Source organism: Mauremys reevesii, linkage group 17, assembly GCF_016161935.1.
Source record: "Mauremys reevesii isolate NIE-2019 linkage group 17, ASM1616193v1, whole genome shotgun sequence".
Lineage (NCBI taxonomy): Eukaryota > Metazoa > Chordata > Testudines > Geoemydidae > Mauremys > Mauremys reevesii.
Genome location: NC_052639.1, coordinates 23,346,481 through 23,366,027, shown reverse-complemented (window position 1 = coordinate 23,366,027; position 19,547 = coordinate 23,346,481). Strand labels below are relative to the sequence as shown.

Here is a 19,547-nt window from a genome sequence, read left to right as displayed (position 1 = left end):
GACATTTACACAGAGCACATCACCGGCCACTGCCAATACCAGGACTGAGCGGGCGTGACTCTGTGCACACGATGGGGGGACGAGACCCGTGGACCCCCCCCGTCGGACTCTATCCCCTAAGCCCCGAACCCACCAAACTGTACTCCACCATGTGAGGGTCGTCCCAACCCCATTACTCAGCCTGCTTATTCATGCCCATGACTATCTGTAACCTGTTTGTATGAGTGATGTACCCTCACCGTTTACTTACCTGTACCTTGAACTGACCCACCGTATACCCCGCATTGGGGACATGACAGACTATGTATATATATGTGCTGCCTAACACCAAAACGTTAACATCCCCCCACAATCTGTATGACATGACATGGTGTCTTATTCCCATAGTGTCCTGTAGGTTAGACAGGACTTAAGTTTATAAGGTAAAAACTGAAGCATAACTCCATCCCTTCCTCCTTTTGACTTAGGAAAAATAAATCCTGTTCCCTCCCCCTGCCCCAGCCCGACCCAGCCAAGCCCCACCAGCGCTGCTGTGGCCAGGAGACAGGTGCCCTCTCACCTGACCCTGATCTGCTGTGGTGAGAGAGAGCTGTGGGGGAGTCCTCTCTCCCTGGGGCAACCTGCACTCCAAGCCCCTTATTCTCAGCCCCACCCCAGAGGCCGCATCCCTAGCCGGAGCCCTCACACCCCTGCACCCCAACCCTTTGCTCCAGCCCTGAGCCTCTCATCCCCAACCCCACCCCAGAGACTGCACCCCCAGCCGGAGCCCTGGCATCCCAACCTCTGCCCTTCCTGAGCCCCCCTCCACACTCCTAACCCTTCAGCCTCACCCCGTCACACACCATCCATGTGCAGAATGAAGTTTGGAATGAGCACCAATAGACAGGTGATGTGTCACACCTCACCTCCGTATTGGTGCACTCAGCAAAATTCATTCCGCACACGGACATAGCAAATTAGAGGAAACACTGCTCCTGACTTTCAACCTCTCTCTCAGATCTTCAATTTCATACGCTGACTGATCAGAATAAAGTGCTCTCAAGTGAGCTACAGACCAACAGGGGTTCATAGTAATTATTCAGCAAGGATTTTAGAAGACCTAGAACATTAGAGGAAATCATCACCTGCTAAGAGACAATTAATGGAGAGAAGCAGCAAGATTAATCCCGTACATTGGATTGGTTGTGACTTCTTTGCCTGATTTGAAAAAAGACCAAAAGGACCTGAGTCTCCTCGCTCACGATAGCCCCCTGCTCGGCCAATCACCACTGAGACTCTGAGGGCGGGAGGCTGAGGGTCTCACCAGATGTCCCAAAGGACGGCCCAGGTCACCATCACAGGGGATCACTCTCAGATCCAGCCCCACCTCTTGGTGAGGACCTCCGCAATGAGAGCAATACCCTCCCCTGCCCGCACTCCAGACACGTCCCTCCTTGTTAGAAGGAGGAAGCTGGGAAAAGGGAAAAAGAAGCAAGAGGCGAAAGGAGGGAGGAAAGAGGAAAAGGAAACCAAAAGGATACACCCCAATGTCCCCAGGGATTCCAATCATCAAAACCTAGGAGGAAATCAAATTCTGCCACCTGAAGCCAGTGCTGTCTGTGCCTAGAATGCTGCCTGCGCCAGGTGGATCAGACTGAACAGGTTCCAAACGTCTCTGAGCCTCTTACCTTCTCAAAGGGAAGTTTCTTTTTGGCACAGTCAGTGGGAGGAAAGGAGAAAACTCCACAGAGGTTCCTCCTCATGCTCACATCCGTGAATCCTAATTCTCTCTCAGCCCTCGAGGAGAGACCTCGCGAAGGAGACTTTGCGGCAGCAAAGCCGGGAGGTCTCAGAGACTGGCCTGGCCCTGCACCTCTGTCCTGCCCGGCTGATGTCGGGGTCTCTCTGTGAGGTCACCCCCTCCCCACCACCTTTGCCCAATAGGCCGAGTTCCTGCAAAAGGCCTTTGTGATGTCACTGCCACACCCACCCTCCCCTCAAAGCTGATGTCCTGCCCCTGGCCAGACTCGTTGGGTGTTTGAGTTGTTTCCCCTGGATCTGGGGTTGCCAACTTTCTGACCCAACAAAACTGAACACCCTCATCCTGCCCCTTCACCGAGGTCCCGGCCCGCTCAATCCATCTCCCTCCGTCGCTCGCTCTCCCCCACGCTCACTCACTCGCTCGTTTTCACCGGGCTGAGAAGGGCTGAGGAGAGTCCCTTTTCAACTGGGTGTTGTCGGGACAGACCTGGGATGGAGGCTGCCTGCCAAACACCTTTAAGAGGAGCCGTCCCTCCCTGTCAGAAAATCATCTCCCTCCTTCAGTTCAGTGACCGCCTGAATTGTTCCTTGTCTCGGCAGGGCCGGAGGATTGAAAGCAGCAACGTCAAAGTCCTGTGCAGCTAGCAGGAATGGACACAGACTCTCCCTTGTATCTCAACAGATATTTAGTTTTACTCTTGGTAAACTACAAGGCTAAAGAGACGGGCGCTGGCACCAGATCTAAGGAATGAAATACAACACAATCATCATCGCTATGCCCATCGTTGCCCCTTTAATCTTCCGTTGTCTCTCTCTGACCACCGTCACCCTCCGTCGGTTCACTGAGATTGCCACACTCATTGCTTCCAACACACATCTGATCTCCAATTTTGCAGCCAAAAGAAAAGTGATAGGCTTTCTTAACCATAGTGTTTATACTGCACTTTTGTGATGCAAAAGTCACTTCACCACAAACATAGCACAAGTTATCTGCACTGTTCACACAAGTACGAGGCATCTCTGCTCACTTTGGCTAAAGAGAAATGGGTCCCTTTGCAAAATCAAACACTGACAAATAAGAGAGCAAGACACTGTATGATTTCTAGACCTGATATAGGGCAATTGGTTCAGCTTCATTATGATTGCATCATCCATGACTTCTAGGAATAACATGATGCAATTCATATCATGTATGAGGCAATACCAGCTTCAGACTGTATCCTTCATTGTTTTGCCTAAAAGCAAGTACTGTCCAAAGCCATTCATAGATTTATTCATAGATCCAGTCAAAGATGGATTTTAGTCATTACTGGTTTAAATTGAGATCCGTCCCTTTATAACTCACTTCTCCTCCGCCATTCCCAAGTCAAGGGTCATAAATACTGACCCAATAGCATATCTTGAAAACTAGAGCCAATCAAGAATTTTAAGCATCATTTTCGTTCTCAGTGACCCAGAATTAGTAAAGTTGGACTCCATTTATTTCAGAAGCATTTTGGCTGTAGAGCAGTGTAACAAGCCTCTCCTAGCTGCCTCCTGGTGGGGGGAGGCTGGGGAGCTGTGGGGACCTGTTTGAGAGGGTCACTAGTAGCAGCGTAGCACAGGAGGTGTCCTATCGGGTTGAGTCATTGCAGATGATGATGTAGTGCAGCAGACCCCCGTTTTGCCAACCTTGCATTAGGCAGCTTTCCATGTTAAGCGAACTCCCAGTGCCCACAGGTGCAGCAGCCGGCGATTTGTCCTGTGGCCGCTAGGTGGCGCTGCAGCCTCGCACTTTCCCGTTCCCCCGGGTATGGGAAGGTTTGATAAGGTGAGCTGGCTCCACCCGGCCCCGGTAAGATGCCGTCAGTGGGGTCTGCTGTGTAAGGGCTGAAAGAGTCAATTTGACTGGCATTTTATGATCTTTCAATCATGAAGGGGAGCAACTGCTTACCCTGACTGAAGCATCTTATCTCGTTTCCAAATTAAAGTGTCTCCTCTTTGTGTGCAAAGAGACACTTTAAGGGGACGCCACAAACGGGAGATGCTTTTGGTTTGGAAAACGAACTATTTTTGCAAAGATTTTTCATCCAAATTGATTTAGGATTAATGGGGTCAAATTCCATGCTGTGCCCTGTGGCTTTAAGGCATTGGAGAACTGCTGAAGAGGTTAAAGGCCGCAGAGCTGGGTAGCTGGGTGTGGGGCCTCCAAAGTTATTGTGCTCTGGTGAGACTGAGCAGTTGTGGGGATTGTGCAAGCTGTGGTGTTTACATGCACATAGAAAATGTAATGAAACTCCATTTTAAAACCACTTATGTCTGGGAATGGAAGAGAAGCTCTTTGAAATAAGTGTCCCCTTCATACTCTTCAAGATCACTGGCTCCAACACTGCCTCAGGAACTCAGTGGTGGTGCATTTGAGGGCGGATCGAGAGGTTTTGGTTCAAGTCCAGCTGCTCTCTTACATGTCCTCTTTTTAAGTGATCTATATTTTCATATCCATCTCCTGTATGTTCAGGAGTTCCGCTGAACGGGACGTGAAATGAATTTAATCATTCAATATATTCCTGTTAAAATGTACAAACACTGAGAAAGCTGTCCATCAGCTGAAATCCGTTCGGTCCTCTGAGGCGCTAGTTTGTTTTCATTCTTGAAACAAAGATAGAGTACGACTGTAGATTTGCAGGTCCTTGTTCTCCACGAGCGATGCCGTGGAGAAGAAGAAGAACCAGTGGCTATCAAGTGGACACTAGGGAGTTTAGTCTTGCCTTCCAAGGGAGTATTGGGGCAAAAGACATATCTGGCTTCAAGACTACGCTTAATACTTTTATGGAGGATTTTTAACAGCAGCCTGGCTCAAGAGCATTGGCCAATATGGACTATATTGTCTTCTTTGCTTCTCTGTCCTAATCTAAAGCCTTTCTAATGCTGTGTTTCAGTTGACTAATAAACCCTGCTATATTTTAACAGTCTGCCCAGTGTCACAGCAAAAACTTGCTGAGGTGCATTGAAGCATGAATGAGGAGCAGTCTCTGAACAGGAGTGTCGTTCAGCTGGACCTGCTGGCAGAGCTCACAGGTTGAAATAGGAGTGTTGAATCCAGAGGCTCAGTCTCAAGTGTTGAAGCTACATGGTCTCTCCTTGTGGAAGAGTGGGACCCCTTGGGGGTCCAGCGCACTCAAGGGGCACCTCCCAAGGACTGTTTAAAAGCCAGGGCATTGCACAGATCCTGTGCATCCATGACACTGCGCCAGATGTTAAGCCTTATGGGAAAAAGAGATAAAACAAGAAAAGGATCTAAATGTGTATTTACCATTGCACCCTCATCAGTCCTTGTGGGAATCCCTCATCAGTTACAAAGTGTATTAAAACCTTCCCCTAAGGCTCACCTCTTGGTTATCAGGTCGTGTCAGTTTTGTTAGAGGGCTTTCCTCCCCGCCCACTTCCCTGGTTCTTGTCACGCAGACAGCAAGCAGCAAAAGACCAGAAGTCCAAACCGCAGAGAGTGCAATGTTTATTGGGGTTATTTCCAAGCACGCAGATTCCGAAGCCCTTCACACCAGTCGGGCTCATCGCTGTACGCCCAGAGAGTCTGTTCCCCAGTGTGCCGTTCCCAGCTCTGAGGCCGCAGAGCGTTTAGCCTGCATCCCCCTTCCCAGCTCTGAGGCCACAGAGCCTTGTCTGTGTCCCTGTTCCCATTTCCCCCATTAATAAACCTGATTCCAATTTCCCGTCCCACTCCTGTTTGCCCCCCGTTGATATAGTCATATTCCCCGCTACACCTTAACCATACATTTTACTGAAATGTAACTAACCAGTCCTAACGTATTGCAACATAATTACCTAACCAATTATATCCTACTATCCTAATTAACTTACACCCAGCAAAATTAATTATTACGCTGGCATAAACAATTACAGTACCAGAAAAGTGGTGGTAATAAAGTTAAAACAATACATAAATGTTGGTACCACAACTGTTGATAATTGTTTTCTTGCCATACATGATGCTATCAAACTTAATTTTCTTTAAGCATCTTAATATCTATTTCGTTATCGGGTGGTTCTACCCTTCCCCATTCTGTGGTTGTCTTGTCTAGTTAGATTGTAAATCGTTTAGGGCATGGGCCATCTACTATTCTGTGTTTGTACTTTGCCTAGCACAATGGGGACCCACTGTTAGCTGGTCCTTAGGCACTAAGGTAATACATATGATTTATAATAATAATAACTCTCCTGCCACTTTGAGCCAAGGAAGCTGGCCTTGGGACGTTACTGCTTAAAATGAGCTGCGGTTAAAACCGTGGACTATTCTTTGTGACAAGTATCCCACAAATTCCACTGACCTCCCTTGTTTTCTTTGCCTGGCGTAGGGTTTCTAAATTCCAAACCTGATGTGATCTCGCAGCTGGAACGAGGGAAGAGCCGTGGGTCCCAGACCGCCAGGGCTCTGAGAAAGAAGTGCTCCCGAGCTGCCTGCACAGGTGAGGGATTGGTTAAACCAACTCAAAAACTCTCCATGAATACAGGAAACATTTGGGATGCCCTACAAAGACCTTGTGAGCTCTGCAAGTTCAGGATTGTTCCCTTCAGATGTGGAATCATTAGGCAGATGTCACTCATGGCTTCCCACCTACCCTAACTGACAACTGGCAGCAGGTCCCTCCCAATCTCACTTTCCCCTGAGTGTTGTGGTGAGATGCACACCCAGAACTGATCCCTTCCTCTCTCATCTGGGGAAGGGTTTGAGGAAAATGAGCTCCTGATAGGTTTGATCTCTCCCACACGTATTTTGGTTTGTTCATCCCTTTTCCCTTCTTGTCTCTGAGATTTCCTTTCTCTCCAGCGCAGGGAGTGACCTATGTCTGGATTCTCTCTGTCTCCCATCAGGTGTTGGGATGGTGAGTGAGAATGAGGAGAATCCCCAGTAGGAAGATGCTGAGCAAGTAGAACCACATAGGACATTATCAGGAAGACCCAAAGGGAATGTTTCGAGAGTTGTGCACTCCCAGAAAAAGCAAAAGCCTGTGAGTCTCAGCAGAGGCCAGAGGAAAACCTGAGTAGCCTCTCAGACCTTATTACACACGAGAGAATCAACTTGGAAGAGACACACTACACATGGCATGAGTGTGGGAAAAGCATCAATGGGAGTTCAGACCTTTTCACACATCAGGGGATCCACAGAGGAGAGAGACCCTACATGTGCTCTGAGTGTGGGAAAAGCTTCAGTCAGAGCTCCTACCTTATCACACATAGGAGAATCCACACGGGTGAGAAACCTTATGGATGCTCTGAGTGTGGGAAACGCTTCAGTTGGAGATATGCCCTTGTCGCGCATCAGAGAATCCACACAGGAGAGAAACCCTACACGTGCTCTGAGTGTGGGAAATGCTTCAGTCGGACGTCAGCCCTTATCACACCTCAGATAATCCACACAGGTGAGAAACCTTATGGATGCTCTGAGTGCGGGAAAAGCTTCAAACAGAGCCCTAGCCTGAGCAGACATCGTAGAATCCACACAGGAGAGAGACCCTACACATGCTCTGAGTGTGGGAAAACCTTCATTGACAGCTCAAACCTTGTCAGACATCGTAGAATCCACAGTGGAGAGAGACCCTACACATGCTCTGCATTTGGGAAAAGCTTCAATCAGAGGACGTTCCCTATTAGACATCAGACAAGCCACATGGGAGAGAATGTGAGAAATGCCTTGATTAGGGCTGGCCAAAGCCTGAGCGTCACGGTTTGACTGTTCCCCCATTTCAAAGCAATTGTTAGTCATCAAGTTCCCCCTTCGGGAACAAATTGTTTCATTCCCCATTGCTTTGATGTTGCTTCAGGTTTTGCTGGAGAGCAGATATTTTTATTATCATTTTCCTCAGTTAAAATATATTGAACTATAACAAAGAGCAGGAACAGGGCAGGGATAGGGGAAAATGTCATTTCATCCACTGTAACAACAAAAGTAGTTAGGGTAAATCAGAGAGATTCCCTTATTCCCTGTATTGTCAGAGTGGGGAATGAACAACAATCTACAGCAATGCCATTCACACAAACACACTCTCAGCCTGCTCCAGCCAGAAGGGAAATGGGCAGGAATTCTCACTGTTCAGCCCAGGACACACTTACACTGATGCGCAGCCGTGAGCGTGCTGGGGAAGCTGGTCTGAGCAAACAATTTGAAGTGACAATTCAGTGAGAACTGAATCATCATGCAGTGGAACAGCTGTACATCAAGTAGGTGTGGCCGAGTGGTTAAGGCGATGGACTAGAAATCCCTTGGGGTCACCTCATGCAGGTTTAAATCCTGCCAACTACGCAAGCACTGTGCTGTTGTTGTTATTATTGTAGTCTTAGTGCCTGAGCATCCACAGTGCAAATTGGAGCCAGATCTAGCTTCACTCTGTCTACACTTAAAATGCTGCTGTGGCATTGCTATAGCACTTTGGAGTAGACAGTGACTGGAGGGTTTTCCCATCCCTGTAATAGCTGCATTGACAGAACAATTCTTCCTTTTCTTTACCACTATCTAACCAGGGCTTAGGTCACCTTAACTCTATGGGTTTGGGGAGGGGATTCACACCCTGAGAGACGTCGCTCTGTCAGATCAGTGCCCAGCGTACACCAGCCCTTAGATCCCTCTTGGTATTTCAATGCAGGCACTGACCTGTGAGAGGACAACATCAGCTCACAAACACACAGACTGAATTCCCACATTTCATCTCGCTGCACTTTCCAGAAAGTCATGAAATTCAATTCATTCTTGCTAGGACAGAGAACAAATAAGTGACACTAAGTTTTTGGCTTGGGTAAATAAAATTAAGTGTTTAATTAATATAGTAAAAACCTGTCCTGATGCCTCTAACTAACACCATTGCGTGAAATAGGAACAGAGACAAAGCTTGTCAGTGACGACTAATTTCACAAATGATCTTCCCAATATTAATTTCTACGCTGCCCCCATTGGAGGTCTGGGCATCTCCAGTGTCACTGCTCTGCGTTCACCTTCCCTTAGAATTGTTCTCGGACATTCGCCTTCCTCTGCAGCGTGGGGCACGGGTCACTTGCTGGAGGATTCCCTGCACATTGAAGTCTTTAAGCCACGATTTGAGGATTTCAGTAACTCAGACATAGGTTAGGGGTTTGTTACAGGAGTGGGTGGGTGAGATTCTGTGGCCTGCATTGTGCAGGAGGTCAGACTAGATGATCATAATGGTCCCTTCTGACCTTAAGTCTATGAATCTATTCCCAAATTTGGAAAATTGTGCAGTTCAGAATGTGAATAGTGACACCGTCACCTTCCTGCACCTGCTCTACCTTGCTCCACAGCAGCTTCTCCCCCTGCAGAGTCACTCCAGCACGGCAGTGCAGCCGCCCAGGGTTCAGCAGGGGCCCCGGCAAGGACAGTGGGTGCAGCTAACAGCCCGGTGTGCCTGGCAGTGATTCAGCTGTAAAAAAGCAACCCCCCCTCCACAGAAGTACAGAGACCTGATTTCCCCAACTTTAACATCATGACCCCCTGTAGAAAGCCACACGTGTCAGTTGTATTTTCACAGGAGATTCAATAATCATGTGACATATATTTTTAAGTTTAGTATATAAAGTTGAGGAGATAGTTGTTTAACTCACAAAAATATATTACTGATCCCTCAACATAACACCTGAAGGTGAAATATGAACAGAGACAAACCTTGTCAGCAAAGGCTCATTTCCCAAACGATCTTCAAAATGTTACTAATTCCCACCCCTCCTCCACAGGAGCTCTGTGCACTGTAACTGTTCTGCAGGCAGCTTCCCATTCAATGCTGTTGTGGGACATTCCCAGACTTGGAAATGTACCAACGACAGAATTTGAAGAGCAAACCTGGCTCCCCGCACCAGGCGGGATTTGAGTGTTTTGTCCCTGTCACTTAGAGTTTGTCAATAGTACAGACGCCCGGGGCAGGACTCCCGGCTCTGCTTGTGGGATCCGGGCACCGGGGCTGGGGTGGGGGGGGAGAAAGGATTGTAGATTCTGACCTGTGCTCTAGAGAGGAGGTAATAATTGAAGGGAGCGTGTTTGTCTCCTCTCCTCCTCAGTGTCCCAGGGCTGGAATTCTACATTCCACAGGACCAAATGAGGGGGTGATGCCACTTGGTTAATGGAAACCAGTGCTCCAGGTGCAGCTTGAACTCACAACCTCAGCATAGCTCCTCAGCACTGCTCTATAAGTACTGTGCACTAACTAATTGCACCACTGGAGAACATGCTTGCTATGATTTTCTGAGCCCCCCCCCAGGTTGATAAAGGCAAGGAGTGACCCCAAAACTGAGCTGAGAGCGGATAGCAACAAGTGTTGGTACTTGGTGGGGTGGATTCTTCTTAAGGGTTCCAGGCACCATTTCACCCTTTTGTTCTTCCCTGTGTAATAACAGAGCTGGTTAAGACTCAATGGAGAGTCTTGCTGCAGACCAACAGATCTGAAATCACTGATAACCAGCTCTAAGCATTAGTCCTGCTTTGGGAGAGTGTCTCTCATGCAAGAAACTGCCCAGTCTGCGCTAGCAGTGAGGCTCCCTCACTAACAGCTGAAATCAGGGAGAGCTGTGTGAAGTGCAGGGCCCCAGGGGGGCCTGAACAGGGGGGAACAACACCCCAGGACTTTTAAAAATGGGAGGGCTCTGCCTTGCCACTTTGTAATGACCGTAAGGGCAAGTGAGGAGGAGAGCAGTGAGCAGGAGGAAGGGGCAGCATAGGAGTCTATCCAGCTCTGAATCTTGTTTTCTCACAGTAGCCAATACCAGGTCTCCCAAAGCCACTCCTCAAGGCAGCACTGGGAGTTGAACCCAGGATCTTCTGTTTACAAAACAGGCACTTTAACCAGCTAAGCCATGGTACCTGCTGTTATTTAAAGCATCGTGTCTGCCCACACCTGACTCTCTGCCAATCCCCACTGGGACCTGACAAGTGTTGCTCCTGTTTGGATTGTGTAAAGCAGAGGAGCAGCTGAAGTTTTGCTCCCAAGGTGTGTGTGTGATTCTTTGGACAGGTCTACACTACAAAATTTGGTTGGTGTAATTACATTACTTAGGCTGGCAATGCAGTTATATCAACCTAATCCCAGTGTAGAATCATAGAATATCAGAGTTGGAAAGGACCTCAAGAAATCATCTAGTCCAACCCCCTGCTCAAAGCAGGACCACTCCCCAGACAGTTTTTTGCCCCAATTCCTAAATGGCCCCCTCAAAGATTGAACTCATAACCTGAGGTTTAGCAAGCCAATGTACAAACCATTGAGCTATTCCTCCCTCCAGATGGTGACTCAACTGTCAGAACTTTCTGGAGCAATGAAATGGGAGAGGCCCAGCCTCTGTAGCAGGAATGCAGGGCCGGCGAGTTCACGGCAGGCATGGTGGGATACTGGTGGAGGCCAGTCATGGTGATATAATGACCAGCAGCATTTACACTGACAATTTGTCTTTTTAAGTTTGCTGCAAAAAGCTCTAGACCTCTCGTCAAGGTGTTTTTATTTTGTCACCAAAACAGGGCAGTTTTGTCGCCAGACGTGGTATTGCAGTGTGTGTACCAGCCACAAGCTGCCAGCCGAGGGAGCATTGTGTGTTTTTCACACACCTGAGCAATATAATGATGCTGAAATAACTTTGTAGTGCAGACATGGCCAAAGATTCACACACACACACACACACACACACACACACACACAGCTTGCAAGGAAAAGCTCACCTGCTTCTCTGCTTTGCAGAATCCAAACACATGCAAAGCATGTCAGGCCCTGGTGGAGCTGTCAGGGAGTCAGCTGTGGGCATCACTGTGCCTTAGCTCTAGGTAGGCACCATGGCTTAGCTGGCTAAAGCACCTACCTTCTAAACAAGAGATCCTGAGTTCAACTCCCAGTGGTGCCTTGTTGAGTAACTCTTTGGGTACCTGATATTAGCTGCTGTCAGAGGACAAAATACAGCATTAGGTGGGCCTTTGGTCCAGCCCAGGGTGGCTGTTTTTATGGTTTAAATTACACTCACAGGCACTGATAACAGAGTTACTGAAAGTTTGGGAGTTAAGAGCTGATAGGTCAGTGTTCCAGCCCATCACAGATGACCCCCCTCCCTCTGGGACAGGGGCAGGTCTGGGATCTCACACCAAATGCTCATTGTGGCTGCCAGAATCTGTGGGCAGCTCATTTAGTTTCCACCCAGGATTGAGTCCTGCTTCGTGCACCGTGTGTGAGAATGAAAATCCTAAACCGCCCTTTGAAATAACGAAAGCAGCAGGACATGTTATTGTCCCTGTCCCAAAGCAGACAGACCAATGGAGAAATGCCATTGACTCCAGGCAATACTCCACTGCCATTTTACCTTTTTCACTTTGCTAAACTCCCTCCCAACTTTGAGGGCTCCCAGAACCTGATATTGAGCTTGAGCTGAGATGTCTACAGTGCAAATTTACCACCCCATGGCCCTAGCCTGGGAGCCTGCACTGGCACGGGACAGCCCTGGGTGTTTCATTGCAGTGTGGACATAGCCTAGCATTATGTCTACACTGCCATTAACACACCCAAGTCACTATTCTCAAACCCTGGGTCAGTTGATTCAGGCTTGTGGGGCTTGTGCTGCAGGGTTATAAAATTACAGTGTAGACACTTGGGCTTCAGCCCAGCCTCCAAGACCCCACGAGGGGTGAGGGTCTCCGAGCCTGGGCTCCAGTCTGAGCCCCAGGAGCCCAAATCAGATCATCCAGGCCAGCCGGGCCACAGGGATTTTATCACAGTATAGATGCCCTCTCAGGGTATGTCTACACTGCAATGTAAGCCCAGGGTTAGCAGAAGTCATGTCAGCAGCTCCAACACATAAACATAAACCACGAGGAAAGACCCACCCCAAATAAGCTAGGCAGTGTCCTTCTCCCTACGGTTCATAAGTCCAGCAACCAAAAGTCCTTTAACATGAGCCATCCCCTCTCCCACCCCACTCACAGCTGTTGTCCTTAGTCAGTGCAAGCCCAGAGGTGCCTCTGTAGAGTTCACCTGCCTGCCTGGGTGGAAAAGGGGGAAATAAGAAGGCACCGTACTCACTGTGTTGTCTAGGGACTCACTCATCCCTCCACTGCCACCCTGTCCTAACATTGATCTAACCCCTAAATTTTAGTATTGGGACCCAGTCCCCAGCCTCACTCCCAACCAGAGCCTGCTCCTCTTCACCCTTCTCCTCTGTCCCAACCCACAGCCCCCTCCTAGTCCCAGTGCCCCTCAATCCCAACCCACAGGCCCCTTCTATTCCCAGTGCCCCTCAATCCCAATCCACAGGCCCCCCGCTCCTCACGCTGCTCCTCAATCCCAACCCACAGCTCCCTCCTTCCCTCCAGCAGCAGGTGCTTCAGACCCCTCAGGAAGATTTTCTTGCAAGGTTTCGTGTATGAGTCTGCATGTGGATTTACAGTATGTTGGAAATAGGTTGGGTTGCTTGCCGAAATGATCACTTGTGGCTGGTGTTGCATTCCCAGTCTCCATGTTATTGGGGCAGGAGAAACAAAGGGTTGTTATCCTCGATGTGTGAACCAGGGACTCAACCCTGGGTGGAAACTAAATGAGCTGCCCACAGATTCTGGCAGCCACAATGAGCATTTGGTGCGAGCCCAAACCTGCCTCTGTCCCAGAGGAGGGTTCATCCACGAGGGCTTGGCCCACTGACCTATCAGCTCTTAAATCCCAAACTTTCAGTAATTCTATTATCAGTGCCTGTGAGTGTAATTTAAACCATAAGAAAAACCACACTGGGCTAGACCAAAGGTCCATCTAGCTCTGTATTTTGTCTTCTGACAGTAGCCAATACCAGGTGCTCTCAAAACATCTCAACAAGGCACCACTGGGAGTTGAACCCAGGATCTCTTGTTTACAAAACAGGTACTTTAACCAGCTAAACCATAGAGCCTGCCTGTGACTAAGGTACAGTGTCTGCTCACACCTGACTCCTGGGCCCCACCTGGCCCCACAAAGCAGAGGAGCAGGTGAGGTTTTCCTTGCAAGCTGTGTGTGTGTGAATCTTTGGCCAGATCTGCACTACAAAGTTATTTCAGCAGAATTATATTGCTCTGGTGTGTGAAAAACACACAACGCTCCCTCGGTCAGCAGCTTTTGGCTGGTGTACACACTGCAATGCCACGTTTGGCGACAAAACTGCCCTGTTTTGGTGGCAAAATAAAACCACTTCAATGAGAACAGTAGAGCTTTTTGCAGCAAACTTAAAGTGACAGAGTGTCAGTGTAGACACTGCTGTTCATTATATCACCATAACTGGCCTCTGCCAGTATCCCACAATACCCTCTGTGAACTCGCCTGCCCTGCAGTCCTGCTACAGAGCCATGGGCCTCTCCCCTTTCATAGCTCCAGGAAGTTCTGACAGCTGAGCCTGCTGCTCTGCTCCAGCAGCCAGGAGCAAATCACTGCTGTGGATGCTGCTCTCTCCCACCCTGCGAATACAGATCAGGGTGGCGGGAACTTCCTTGAATGGGGGAGCACCGGCATCTGAACTGTGACACCCCCAGGACACCCCTTCCCTCGAGGAGGCTCTTACCGTCTAAACAGGGTCGGCTGTTTTCAAGTAAAATCACTAAAAGGGAAGGAGAAAACTCGAAAGAGGTTCCTCCTGGCGCTCAGGTACGTGAACCCCAATACTCCCCCAGTCCTCAAAGAGAGACCTGGAGAGGGAGACTTGCTGAAGCAAAGCCACAGGGTCTCTGAGGTTTCCCTGGCCCCTCGCCCCTGTCCTGCCTGGCTGATGTCAGCATCTCTCTGTGAGGTCACCACCTCCCCACCACCTTTGGCCAATAGTCTGAGGTCCTGCAAAAGGCCTTTGTGATGTCACTGCCTGTCACGGACTCACAGATCGTGCCCACTCTTGGCCCCGTGCGGTCCATGGGGGGTGCCCCTTTCAGTGCGACAGCCCTTCTCGGGGGTCCACTCTCTCTTGGGGTCAGGCCCCTCCACCTCCTGGAGCTGCCCCTCTCTGAGCCTTAGCACGTCTGTCTCTCGCCATGGGCCCCCTCAGGGAGTCCACGCGCTCTGGACCCCCTGGGCCTCCTCACCCCCGAAGGGGTTGATGCCCCCTGTTCTCTAGCCCAGAGCGACTCTGTGGGGCGGTTCCCCCCTCCCCTCAAGCTTGAGAGCCAGGGGAGCAGAGCAGGCTGGAGCCCCAGGCCTCCGTGGGGGCAAGCAGAGGGGGGGCTGGTCCCAGGCCTCCGTGGGGGATGGGGGGCTGGCTACCTCCTGCGGGAAGTGGAGTTACCCGGCCCCAGCCTGCTCTGCTCCCCTGGCTCTCAGGCTTGTGTTGGTGTTGGCTAGATTTGTGCGGGTGTTTGTGTATATTAGCAATTGTGTGTGTGTGTGTCAGGATTCATGCATGTGTCTGTGTATGTTTGCAATTGTGTGTGTGTGTATGCGCTCTGCCGCCCTCTGCCGGCACGACAACTATTTCTCTGTATGTCGCAGCCCCATACCGTCGACCCCAGTGGAGATTTCCCCATCTTACAAGGGCTGGCTGGCCTGACCCTTCTCCCCTCTGCGGAATGTGGCGGGGGCTGCAGCTCTCCCCCTGTGGGGCAGGAGTGCCACGGTGTGGGGTGCTGGTCTCCAATGCACCAGGAGAGTAGCTCAGTTGAGGCAGGGCAGGGCGTGTGGTGTCCGTTCTGCGTTGCCTGGTGCTGGGCCATTGCACAATCCCCAGCCACGCTGCACAGCGCACCCCAAGAGGGGACAAGGGTCCAAGCACATGATCCTGCATGAGGTTCATTCTCATTGGTAGCCATCCAGTGGCAGTGAGTTCCGCAGGCCTTGGCACATGCTGTGTGGGGCAGGAGGTCCTTGTATTGGGAGCTGTGGGAGTGAACTGCGTGCAGTTGTATCTCTGAGCACGATTGTGAATATTATGGTGTGTGTGGGGTGATTGTGAGTGTGGCTGGGGGCGGTGATTGTTGCTCTCTTTGGGGGTTGGGCTAGCATGTCCCTCTGGGTGTGTGGTGTCTGAGTGTTCTTGCGATTGTGTGAGTCTCTTTGTGCGTCAGAGTGTGTGTATGTATGTGTGTGTGTGTGACTTGCTGCAGAATACAAAATCCTGCAAAGCCATTTCCTAGTGGTTAGCCCAGCAACACACTGATACAAACAGTGTCACAGATGCACACACACACAGAGTAGGGCTCAGCCCCACCAGCAGGGGCAGCAGGGACACACACGTCTCTCCTGGGCCAGCTTGGACAATTTCCCATCACGACCCGGCACAGTGCTGGTGCCCCCACACGGGGGTGGGCAGTGACTGGGCAGGGGGGGCAGATGTGCCGGATCTGTAAAAGCAGCAAAGAGTCCTGTGGCTCCTCATAGAATAACAGCCGTGTTGGAGCATGAGCTTTCATGGGTGAATCCCCACTTCGTCGGATGGATTCAGAAGGAAGCACTTTGGGAAAATCAGTCAAGGCCCTTAGCTGAGCTGAGACACAGACCCAGTGACCCCTGCACCACCCTGGGAGGAGTGGGGTTGAGTGGTCAGAGCAGGGAGGGCTGGGCACCAGGACCCCTGGGTTCTATCCTGGCTCTGGGGTGGAGTGAACTGGGATCCAGGACTCCTGGGTTCCATAGGAAACTGTTTTTCCCTGTGCTTCCCTCCCTAGTGATCCCAGCCCAGCCCCCTAGTGGAGACTGAGCACAAGTGGGGGGAGTTGTTCTCCCACTTTGGACTTATGATTCAAACCCCTCCCCCAGGGGCTGTGATCTCAAGCAATCTGGGCGCCGCCCCCAACACAGACAAAACAGGTGGGATTCTGTCCACTCGCAGAGAATTTTCTCCGCCGGGCTCCTTCGGTTCATCTCGCTGCTCTCCCTACTGCCGCCAGACACTGCTCATCTGCATAGCCCCGCCCATGGACACGTGACACCTTCTGTCCTGCTGGTTTCAAGTGAGTGAGTTGCCCTCGGGGAGTGAGCAGGTCCCAGCACGTCACAGCCCCAGCCAGGGCCGGCTCCAGGCACCAGCTCAGCAAGCAGGTGCTTGGGGCAGCCAGGAAGGGGCGGCATGTCGAGTCTTTGGCAGCAATTCGGCAGCGGGTCCCTCGGTCCCTCTTGGAGGAAGGACCTGCCACTGTCGTGCGGCGGAAGCAGACAGTGGGGCAGTGGAGCTGCCGCCGATTGTGATCACAGATTTTTTTTTCCTGCCGCTTGGGGCAAAAACCCTGGGCCGGCCCTGGCCCCAGCACACGGCACAGCCCAGCACACGTCATAGCACGTCACAGCCTGGGGCAGGGAGATATTGGGGAAGGGGATGAGGAGAGACCCAGCCCCATAGACCCATAGGGGCAGCGGGATATGGGGGCAGGAGAGGGGATGGCGGGGAGACCCATCTCCATAGACCCCAGAGGCAGGAACTGAGGGGAGAAGGGGAGGGAGGATCCAGCCCTATAGACCTGTAGGGGCAGGGAGATATTGGGGGCAGGAGGGGAGAAGGGGGGTTGGCAGAGACCCAGCCCGGGGTGCAGGGGAAATGGGGTGGTTTGGAAGGAACTGGGGAGGAGAAGAGACACATGGCAGGACAGGGAAACCGACTCACTCCGAATACATGCAGAGCAGGGCAGGGCGGAGGCAGATCATGCTGGTCCCAGGGTAATTTCGGGGGGTTCTGATTCCCCACTCAGCTGGGGGGCTCACCTCTGGGCTGAGGAGGATGCAGGGGCTGTGTGTGTGTGTCAGGCTGGGAGCTGCCTGGGCAGAGGTGCTGGAACTGGGGTGCTGAGCCACGTAAATTATCCCGATCTAAACGCCGTTGTAGAGAACACTATGTTGGCACACCGCTTCCTGGCAGCCAGAGACTGTGCTTTCTACACATGCTCCTGTGTATGTGACCTCTCTCCTGATTGCTAAGGAAAGGAGCCTTTCAGGAAATGGCCACAGCTTCTGGGAATCCGCATGTGGCTGTGAACAGAATTTGGCTCCTGGAACACAAGGCAACTTAAAAGCTGAGCACGCAGACAGGGCTTGAACCCTGGCCCCTCAGATTAAAAGCCTGATGCTCTACCACCTGAGCTACCTGGGCTTGTTAAGAGCATCTTCACCGTTCACCACAGGAGTGAGCAGGCAGGCAAAGAGAGGCAAAGAAAGTCCCCAGAACTCCTCCTCTTTCTGCACAGCCACTGCCTGTCAGCAGGATTCCTCCTCCTCCTCCCTCCTGTGCCTCAGTGCGACTAAATCTCCACAGCTAGACAGCCGGTCTGTCCGCTGCACCCCAATCCCCCATGCCTGAGCCTCCCTGTCAAAGCCCTGCACCTGGCCCCGTATAATTAAGTCTCACATCTCACTGGGAACTCGACTTCTTGTGCCAGAGAGTCTCGCCCCCCCTCAATAGGTGACCCAAGAAACACAGTGTCCACCTTTTCCAAAGAAGCGCATGAAGAAGGCGCCCGCATGGCTTAACGGATAAGGTGCCTGACTTTGAATTAAGAACTTGAGGGGTCAAGTCCCTTTGTGGTTGTGTTGATGCAGTTTTACCTTCGTGCTGAAAGTCCTGCTCCTTTCAAATCTGGAACCTCTTCTTGGCCGCTCAGGCCAATGCTCTGCCTTCAGCTAGAGCCCGGGAAGGAGTTGGGGTTGGATGTCACAAAGGCTGGGGCATGAGCCCCAGGTGCTTCAGTCTAGCCTTTGCTATTCCTGAATTCCCAAAGGAAATGGACGGCTGCCCGGGCTAGCGTGTGGAGCAGTTTCCCTCTGTCCCTGTGCTTGAGGGGGGTTGCTACATAGCGCCTTGGGAGCCTGGATGTTTCTCTGCTTCTCACCAGCTGGAGAAAAGCCTCTTGGGATAACATCTCCTGCCCCACTGCAAAAGTGAGCATGGGGTATGGGAACAGTAAGAGGCCCCACCAGGGGGGCTGGCCCTGCTTTCCTACCGTCTACTGATGTTGGACACAGAGCATCAGCAGCCACCCCGCATGGTGGTCTGCGGGTGGCCTTCAGTGGGGGTTTGGCATGGCAGGGAGCAGGCTGGCCGGGAGTCTTGTTGCCTGTCTGCTGGCCACACATAGGCATGGTCCTGTCCTCGTCTCGCCCCGCCCTCAGTCGCTCTGTGGCTTATAAGCCTTCCCTCAGAGCTGTCAGCACCAGCCGCCTCTGCTCCAGGTGCCCAGAGGAGGAGAGGTGTGCTGGGCTCCAGCCTGGGACTCTGCCTCCCTCCTGCCTATCAAGCCTGGCCCTGGCACTGCTTTCTTCAAGTGCCATGTGAGCAAGAGGAAAAGTGTGGCTACAAGCACCAGACTTGTGGGCATCAGGTGAAGCAGTGAGAATCCCAACCACTAGAGCCACTTCTAAACCCCCACCAAAGACCTGGCTCTGGTGGGGAAAGGAGTTAACCAGCAGGAGGAAAATGACCCACTTTTGTATAGCTGGAGACAGGAAAGCACTTTGAGCACCAGATCTTTACCACCAGCTAACACAAGGTCCCACTGAGATTTGAACTCAGATTGCAGGATTCAGAGTCCTGAGTGCTGCCCTTTACACCATGGGACCAGCTTGTATTGGTCTCTTGGGACATTGGAGACTCTCACAGGGCTGGCTTGTGTAAGGGACTGTTGGCCCTTTACTAAAACTTAGTGGGATTTGGTTGGCTAGTTCCCAGTCCCAATAGAAGGGGGAAGGGCCAATGGGAAATCAGGACCCTGAGACTGACAGGCCCCTGGGGCAATGGTCACCAACGGGTAGGGAACAACCAACGGGTAGGGAACAAGTGAGAATTTGTTAATGGAGAAAAATTCCTGGTGAAAATTGGCAAAGCTGTGCAGATTTTGAAAAGTTCCAGTGAATTTA

The 19,547-nt window shown here is 51.2% G+C and overlaps 1 non-coding gene across 1 annotated transcript; it reads right to left on the bottom strand.

Annotated features, from left to right (window-relative positions):
* Nucleotides 1-19,178: 19,178 nt before the first annotated feature.
* On the bottom strand, nt 19,179-19,250 carry TRNAQ-CUG. Its single transcript has one exon. It is a non-coding gene; the product is annotated as a tRNA-Gln (tRNA).
* Between the last annotated feature and the right edge of the window lie 297 nt (nt 19,251-19,547).